The 10,017-nt window shown below is 35.0% G+C and overlaps 1 pseudogene; it reads right to left on the bottom strand.

The window, feature by feature from the left end:
* Positions 1-5,234: 5,234 nt before the first annotated feature.
* Positions 5,235-6,364, bottom strand: LOC102589210 (uncharacterized; annotated as a pseudogene).
* Positions 6,365-10,017: the final 3,653 nt, after the last annotated feature.

Raw genomic sequence — 10,017 nt, forward strand, 5'->3', positions numbered from 1 at the left:
GAAATTACAATGAAGAAGATGAAAAACCCTAGTTAGAACTCTGAATCCGGTTTAACAGTGATAGAATTCTTTTCAAATTCAATTTTTTTTGAAATTGATAACTGAAATTGTAATGGGAGAGATTGGGGGCGAAATTTAGGGAATGGGAAAGATTTGATTTTGCTTCAAACAAATAAAGTATCGGTTTAGTTGAATTGGGGGGAAATAAGAGATTTTTGTATTTTATTAAAATAGTAGGGAAATATTGATAATAGGTAAAGAAGTGTTGTGTATTTAAGTAATTTGTCCATTTCTTTTCAGCCAATTCAACCGACCCAACCCACAAAATACAACAACAACAATACCAACGCAATACCCGACCCACCTGTGTCTTCTTCCTCACGGGACGAACCCAGAAACTAAAACCAGTCCAGCAAATCGACCCGAAGCGCATTCCTCTCCCTCGCCCTTCTTATCCGTTCGTACGAAGAATGATGTCCTTCATCATAACGTGTCCCCATCTCCTTGCGTCCTTGTCCTTTGCTCCGAAATCAGCGGCTCCCTTCAAGTTTCCGTTGAGAAATTGTACAAATTCAAGCTGACATATTCCTTATCCTTTAAAAGAAAATTCGAATTTCAAATTTGAAAAGACCCAATTCTTTCATTCGTTTTCCCCCCAAAATCAACTCTAGCTCCCCTCTATTTAAACTTTTTACTTTTTCAGTATTAGAGGTTGGAAAAAATGTTGGAATGAGGCGGCATTGACTAAGCAAGAAACCAAAGCTAATAGTATTCATATAGCCATAAATTTCTAGACTTTCCGTTTCATATAAGCATCCATCGAAGTTCCTTCGCCTGAGTTCTCCGGTTTCGGCCGGAGTTGTCGTTGCTGTGGTGTGAAAGTTTCGGTATTCAGCTCATTTCGTCCCGTTTGCTGCTCCACAAAAGGTAATACTCTCGTTCTTTTATATGTTTGAAATTTCATAGTTTTCCTTTGTTAAGTTCCTTGAATTTCTTTACTGTGAGTTGTTTTTGTTTCATTGTCATAGTTGCAAATATTGAATGTCTTTCCAGTAGTCTTAGTTAGTTTGCTTAAATGTCTACTTGCTTTGTATTTCTTTCATTTCTCATTTCTTGTTCCTGCTTATAGCTTGCAATTTTGTTTGAATGCGCTAAACATGATCTAAAATAAGTGGTGCCTTTTTGTTTATTTTTTCCTCACTGTTTGCCTGCTATATGTGACTAGTCCTCTTAACACTTTGTCCAATCTTCTCTATATTTTCTTCGGCTAAATCGGATTGTTTCTTTTGGAAGATTAATTATTCGAGTTCTTGTTTCTTTAACATCGCTGCCAGCTCCTTCCTACATGTTTCCCTCTATCTATATTCCTGCCCGACTTCGTCTTGGATGGAAATACTAAGATTCGTGTGATCAATATGTTAATTGCAAGAGTTTGCTGGGCAATGCTTTGAATGAGTAATAATATTCACCATTAGTGTCATATGTTGTGTAGTACTATAATATGTCTTTATTCCACTGCTCGATTTTGCATTCTCTATTAAGAATCACTGTGTTAATATCTACATGTTTTGTTGACATTCTCTTTGGTTCCTTTGCTTGTGTTATTTGTTCGAAACTCCAGTTTACTGCCCACTCATGTTGATTTCAAGTTCACTGCGCCTTAGAGTAATTTCTAGATTTAGCACTCCGATAATGCAATCAAAATTGCTGACTATGGTTTCTTGTTCATCTTTAATGCTTTGAAAAGTATGTTATATGTTGTTCACACAATTTAGTCTATGCAATTTCCAAGTATATTTGTTTTCTCCTATGTTCGTGAAATCTGTCATTATTGTCGCTATAATTTTATTTAGTTTCTTCTGCTTGAGGTGTTAAAGTTGCAATGCCCTTTGGTTCTTGTTATTTTTGTGATTGGGTAATCATCCTTAAAATATTATTATCAGATACTAAATTTTATTTCTTGTTTTCATGGCATGATTCTGCCTTTCATATATGTATTACTCCCTCCGTTTTAAAAATAATGATCTTCTTTCCTTTTTAGTCTGTTTAAAAAAGAATGACCTCTTTCCTTTTTTAGTAACATTTTAATTTCAGCTTTCCAGGTGGCATGTTTAAAGCCACAAGACTGAAGGGCAATTTAGTACATTTGACATAGCTTTAATTTAGGACCACAAGATTCAAAATTCTTCTTTATTTTCTAAAATTTCGTGTCAAGTCAAACCAGGTCACTCTTTGTGAAACGGAGGGAGTATTAGTTAGCATAGTAGTTCATTAATTATTAGTGACTAAGTGACTATTGGGCCCTCTTAATTGCTCCTTTAAAGTTGTTATATTTTAGTGTCTCTCTGTATGAGCTAATTATGTGTTAATTTACGTACTCTTGAGTTAATGTGCATTTGCAGTGAAGTAATTTATCCATTTTGCATTTATGTTGGTTGGATTATATATTTAACTTCTTTCCCTTACTTCGTTTTGCATGTCAAATCTGCCCCGGGTCCTCATGGACTCTATCCTTGTATTTTCCTATTGGGTCATGGAGGCCCAATTCTTTTATTTGAGTCAGCCGGCCTTCGAAACTTGAAGAGAAGGTCCCCGAAAGATTGACGTACATGATTTGGAGTCGATATACCAAGAATATACAGTAATATACACTAAGTGTATATGATGTGTATTGAAGCAGAACGGGCTCAAAGCCCCAAAGAAACTCAACTTTTATGATTAGATTAGGACAGGTGGAATTGGGCCAAAGGCCCAATAAAAATTAGATTTTTAGGACAAGTACCAAGTGTTGGGCCAAAGGCCCAAAAAACAGGATTAGGCCCAAATACCGACCCAGGCGGACAGAGTTTGGACTTGGCCCCACATCTTCTCTCATTTGTTATTTAATTGACTTTACATCCTAGTGTGTTTATTTAATTTCAAGGTTTTTCCCCTAAAATCAATTCCCCAAAAGATTACCATTTTGACTACTTATATTTTTCCTAAAATTTGGATAAATGTTTATTTTTCTTACTTTAATTACATTGAAATTAGTCACTTAAATAATTTCTTATACTATTTCTCTTTTCCTTAAAAATAATTTCAAGTTTTAAAATTGTTTATTTTCGCAACTTAGTCAAGTATGCATATTTCTTTAAACATCTAGCCAAATAGTTAATTACTGGATAACCGCGTGTTAGCGGGTATTTCGGGTGCTTTCAAATCCTTTCCGAAATGCTAATATGAACCCTGAACCCCCTTTAATATTTTCATTAGATTTCTGTTTTAATCTTTTGAAAAATCAGTTATCTTAATTTTTTCTATAAAAATTAAGTGACGACTCTAAAAACCGTCGTTTCTCTTATTTTAGATAAAACAACAAGGATAAAATAGATACAAAATGATAAATTATTCATTGATTTTATAAATTGGACATTCCAAAATAGTATAGTGGATAAGTAAAGATGAAAAGAGGGAGTAATATTTATATAAAGTGTTGCTTATAGATATTCACATTTATTATTATTGTTAAATGATTGCTGCAAAATCCTTATTCTAGTAGCTAGGTGGTCATATGCAGTGGCGGAGTTAGGAATTTTACGAAAGGTGTCCAAAAAAAGGAGGAAAATTGTTGTTAGTGAGATTCGAACACATGAGCACTTAGGGATCTTTCAAGGCATCTGAAACCACTGGACTACAACACCTTATTCTATCAAGGGTGTCCAAAATATGATATTTAATCATTTCGTGTATCATTTTACTTAATGATACCAATACAGTATATATATACTAATTTAGTATCAGTTAAACGAAATTATTAGTCTTAATGATACCTATACAAAATATGATATTTAATCATTTCGTGTATCATTTTACTTAATGATACCAATACAGTATATATATACTAATTTAGTATCAGTTAAACGAAATTATTAGTCTTAATGATACCTATACAAAATATGATATTTATTTAGTATCAGTTAAACGAAAATTATCATCCTTAATGAATAGGGGTATGGGTTGTAATTATTTATGAGAGAATAGATATTTCAGAAATTACTTTGGGTTTGAATATAAACTGTAATTATTTTATATTTTATGATCCATTTATGTATAGTCTTCCCTATCTTTTACTTATGACCTCGTTTTCTCTAATAGACTAATGAATAGCATAAGGAGAAGTGTATCCTTTAATTTTTATCGTATATAAAAAAATAGTTTCAAATATATAAATTAATTTATGATAAATATAATTATATTTTTATTTACATTTACATTTAAAAATAGCCAAAAGACAGAGAAAATATATAATGACTATACATTATGACACTTAAAAAGTTGAATATAACTTACTAATACATGATATATACACTGACTATACATTATGATACACTTGAAAAGTTGAATATAACTTACTTATACATGAGATATACACTTACTATACATTATGATACACTCAAAAGGTTGAAAATAACTTACTTATACATGAGATATACACTGACTATACATTCTGATACACTCAAAAAGCTGAATATAATTTAAATGTACATGAAGTATACACTGACTATATATTATGATACACTCAAAACTGAATATAATTTAGCCATACATGAAGTATACATTGAATATTCAATTCCAACCAACTCAAAATCTCCTCTAAACAGTTTCAAATTTTAGATATGAAATCTTCTCAATATATTGAGTCTTTTGATATATAATTTATTCATAGTATTGATTAATTATCACTTTATTTAATAGGATAGCACCAACTCAGTTGAAAGAGTTAACATACTAATTACAAAATCTATTGCGCAAATGATTTTAGTAGACTAAGTATTTCTCTTTAAAATACTGATATCTTGTAGACAATACGTAATAAATTGATTATTGACACTTGAGCAAGGTAACCATTATGAATAAGTATCCATCGTCATGCATTAATGATCATTTTGACTAGTTATAAGGTGCCACAATCTTCTCTACGATTGTTTTGAAATCTGAATACCACTTAGTTGAAAATTAGGGCTCTAGACATCCCTAAAACATCGTTGAGTACTCGATATGAATATTATGAATTTCTAGTTATGTCCTTTGGACCAAGTTAATAAGTGTAATGTTTAAATAATATGCATATAAAAAAAGATAAAAGTTAACCATTTCAGAGTCTTGTTAAATTATTCACAAGTCTTATCGGATTGACTAACCTTATTTTGTTCATAAGTTATAACAAGTAGGCCATATATTTGACAATGAAATGGAGGAAACACAAAAAGTTATAATCATTTCAAGTACTATTGTCAAAAGTGTCACAATAACATCAACAAAATGTCCAATTTAATCACAAACTCTTCATTGATCAATCAATCACAACTAGCTTTTGATATTCTTCACCAGAAATTGCTGCTTCAATTATATCTTCAGGGTTAAAATCCCTTTCTTCCATGAACAACGTAAGCAAATTCTTCGAAAAACCACTCACAAGTGCAACTCCTTTCTGGTTTGCTTTCACTGGTGTAGCTCTCGAATTTCTCAAATTCCAAAACACAATCTCAGGTACACGATTTTTGTAACCATTCATCTTAAATTTCCTAACAATCGTCTCATAATCCGTTTATGGATTCGTCGAGGCTGGATCAAATTTCATGTCACTGAATACGAACACTTTTTTGATCATTTCATCCTCTTTTAAACTCCCTTCAACAGCCACTTTTAGTATTAAATCAAACACCTTTTGAAAATCAGTATTCATTCCCCATTCCATTATTCTCACAAACTCGACTTTAGAAATCAAACTCTCCCCTTCGACTATTTGAAGGGTCGGGTTGTTACTGAACGTTATAAGTTTTCCTTCCCATGGCTCTACACTCAACTCCGAAACGAGGACTCCTAATGCCACGGACACCTCCATTGGAGTACCTGTCATACTACCAGATACATCACAAATAGCAAGACAATTTTTCAACTTCCCCTTTTTCGACAAGTCATCTACTATTCTCTTCCATTGCAATTCAGCAACTTGACCTCCATCATCTGTGTCGTTTAGTGCTTTGATTATCTGATGAGGCAGCAATGCACCAGCAGCAATTTTAGCCTTCCCCTGTTTCACTTTCTCAAGATACTCTTAAAATCTGTCCTCATCATATTTCATGAATTTTTCTTTGTATATCTTCATAGCAACTGATGTTACTCTATTGTAAGGTATCGAACCCCAATCTTTTCGCCCTATATAAACCTCTGGCAACTCTAATGCAGCACGTAAAGGAACGAGAACTTGCTTCCTCAATCGATCCCACACTCTGTACGCGTAATGTGCATCTTCAATCCCTTCGTATTCAGGACACAATTCTCTTGGAATCTGTAACATCTCGCAACTAGAAAGAACTAGAAAGAAATTTAAAAGCCGGAAATTGTCATTTTTGGAAAGTATAAGGAAATCTGAAAATTTTAAGTTAAAGTGAGTTTTTGGTCAACTTCAAACGACCATAACTCCTAGTTCAGGATGAGTTAGGTGTAGTTCCACATATGGTTGGAAATCTCTTAGAATGGTCTTTCCAACGCCGCCAAGTTTGCACGATTCCGAGTTTGTATGAGTAAGTTATTCCCTTTGGAAGTTGGGCTGTTGGATTAAGAAACTAATCCGAGTTAGCAAAAGATATGCATAGACTTACATGCCTGGGAGTCAGACTTATGGATTCCACAGAAGGAGGAGTAGTGGTAATAAATGGGGTTGAATCATCATTAGTGTCAGAGTAAAAAGGCAAGCAAGACCAAGACCCTATTTTGCTTGAATTGAAGGCAAATGTTCATAATAAAAAAGTATTAGCTTTTGAACAAGGGGGAGATGGCGTACTGAGATATCAAGGTAGATTGTGTGTACCAATGGTGGATGGACACCAAGAGAGGATCATGGAAGAGGCTCATAGTTCCAGATATTCCATTCATCCGAGTTCCACCAAGATGTATTGTGATTTGAAAGAAGTTTATTGGTGGAATAGTATGAAGAAGGGCATTGCAGAATTTGTTGTTAAGTGTCCAAATTGCCAACAAGTTAAAGTAGAGCACCAAAGGCCCGGTGGGTTGGCTCAGAATATAGAACTTCCGAAATGGAAGTGGGAGATGATTAATATGGACTTCATCACAGGGTTACCAAGGTCTAGTAGGCAGCATGATTCTATTTGGGTGATTGTCGATAGAATGACAAAATCAGCCCACTTTTTGCCGGTAAAGACTACCTACTCAACAGAAGATTATGCTAAGCTTTATATTCAAGAGGTGGTAAGACTTCATGGGGTTACGGTCTTCATTATTTCAGATAGGGGTGCACAATTTACTGCACAGTTCTGGAAATCTTTTCAGAAGGGTTTGGGTTCAAAGGTGAACTTGAGTACTGTTTTTCACCCATCAAACTGATGGGCAAGGAGAGCGCACTATTCAGACCTTAGAGGATATGTTGAGGGCTTGTGTGTTTGATTTCAAGGGTAATTGGGATGATCACCTACCTCTTATTGAGTTTGCTTATAATAATAGTTACCACTCTAGCATCCAAATGGCTCCTTATGAGGCTCTTTATGGGAGAAGATGTAGATCTCCTATTGGGTGGTTTGAAGTTGGTAAAGGAGGGTTGATAGGACCAGATTTAGTTCACCAAGATATGGAGAAGGTGAAAGTGATTAAAGCAAGGTTGAAAACGGCACAGAGTCGTCAAAAATCCTACACTGATGTTAGGAGAAGGGCGTTAGAGTTCGAAGTAGATGATTGGGTATATTTGAAAGTTTCACCCATGAAGGGTGTTATGAGGTTTGGTAAGAAGGGGAAGCTTAGTCCCCGTTATATTAGACCTTATCGCATAGCCAAAAGGATTGACAATGTAGCTTATCAGTTGAAGCTACCATAAGAATTAACAGCGGTTCATCCGGTATTTCACATCTCCATGTTGAAGGAATGCATGGGCGATCCTTCATTGATCATACCAACTGAAAATGTTGGGATCAAGGATAGCTTATGCTATGAGGAGATCCCTATCCTGATTCTAGATCGCCAAGTTCGCAAGTTGAGAACAAAAGAGGTAGCATCAGTCAAGGTCCTTTGGAGGAACCAATTTGTTGAAGAAGCTACTTGGGAAGTTGAAGAAGATATATCCACATCTCTTTGAATCCGAAGAAAGTGCAGATCAAGGTACTAATTTTCTTCTTAGTGCTCTCTAAATTTTGAATGATCATTTTGTTTGTTTGCATATGTTTGTTGGGTGTTTGAGTTTGATGTTGCACCCTAAACCTAGTAAGAATAATCTCATTCGAGGACGAATGTTCCCAAGGGGGAGATATTGTAACATCTCGCAACTAGAAAGAACTAGAAAGAAATTTAAAATCTGGAAATAGTCATTTTTGTTAAGTATAAGGAAATCTAAAATTTTTAAGTAAGTTAAAGTGAGTTTTTGGTCAACTTCAAACGACCATAACTCCTAGCTCAAGATGAGTTAGGTGTAGTTTCAGATATGGTTGGAAATCTCTTAGAGTGGTCTTTCCAACGCCACCAAGTTTGCACGATTCCGAGTTCGTATGAGTAAGTTATGCCCTTTGGAAGTTGGGCTGTTGGATTAAGGAAAGTCTAATCCGGGTTTTGGAAGGGTAAATTAGTCTTTTCCTTACCTAATTATTCTAATTCGTTTTTAGGAGTTAATTTGGGTAAAACAAGATTTTTGGTCAGTTTAGAAAAGTTAGATTTCACGGTAGGGCTTGGAGAAAAGAGAAAGGAGGAGAAAGAGAAAGAGAAATCAAGAATCGCCAAGAAACGTTCGAGCTTTGCGTGTGGATTTCGTCGGGGGTGATCCTTACAAGGTATGTGAGACTACATAGTGTTGGGTTAGTTCACCCACGCACCAAACATGATTTAATTCAGCGAATTTAAGTCTTTGAAAGTTTAGAAATTGAGTTATTGATGAACATTGTTGAAGGTTTCGTTGAATTCTTGTGGGTTGTGTTGTTGAAGTTTCTTGATGATTTGATTCATGTTTCCGGGTGTAATTTCGAGTTGAGTCTATTGTATATTGAGGGTATTAATGATTTTAAGTGTTTGGGGAAAGAACCATTGAAGTTTAGAGGGTTTAGAGGTGAAAAACGAGCAAGAAAAGTCGTTAAACACCTGCGGAAAGGGGTGGGGCGTCGCGCCAGCGGGTCTCTGACATTTACCCCTTGGGGCGATGCGCCAGCCAAAGCACCCCAACATGTTCTCTGAAGTTTGAGGGCTGGCGCCCTACGCCTCTCAGAGTGCCAGGGACGCCAGTTCTCCCCATTCATTCCCCACTTTTTAGTACTTGTTCCTTAGCAATGTACCTACGTTTCTAAGTTGATTCCAACACTCCAAGGTAAATCTAAACATCATGACATCATTCATAAACATGAGATCATGAACCTTGAATCCATAATCCAATTCAAGGAAAGTTAGGATCAAAGTCAAGAAGTTAAGAGTCAAGTCTAGAAGTTAAGAAGCAAGTCAAGCAAAGTAGTTAAAGTTTTCAAAAGTCTTTAACAAACGTTTTAACTTTGTTTTAAGACTTAAGTTTAAGTTAAGAAAAGAGTAAAGAGTTGAGTTCATTTCTCAAAAAGCTATAAGGGAACTAAGTATTCCCCAAAGAGTTTATAAATGTTTTCACATTTGAGCAAGAAAAGGGAACATCGATTCCAAGTGAGCTTTTAAGCTAAGTTTTGAGTAATTATCTCAAACCAAAGAAAGAAGTTGTTTTAAAAACATATGAGCTAAGTATATTTTTGGGAGTAGTATTGAGCACCGATATGGGAATGCGAGTTCATATTAACTCAAGTCTCCATAAACCATGTAGCCATCATGGGTATTAATGGGTCATACTTTTTAGATGATCACATAAGTTAAGCTAGTGGTTCCACTAAGTTAAGCGTCCTATATGACGACAAAGTATAGGACAGTTCTGGCAGCATGGGCAAGACGATGTATCACCACTTAGGCTCATAGTGGTGGTTGTCGGTTAGAGAAACTCCCACATAAACTATATTACTTTATTAT

Source organism: Solanum tuberosum, unplaced genomic scaffold (assembly GCF_000226075.1).
Source record: "Solanum tuberosum cultivar DM 1-3 516 R44 unplaced genomic scaffold, SolTub_3.0 scf00560, whole genome shotgun sequence".
Lineage (NCBI taxonomy): Eukaryota > Viridiplantae > Streptophyta > Magnoliopsida > Solanales > Solanaceae > Solanum > Solanum tuberosum.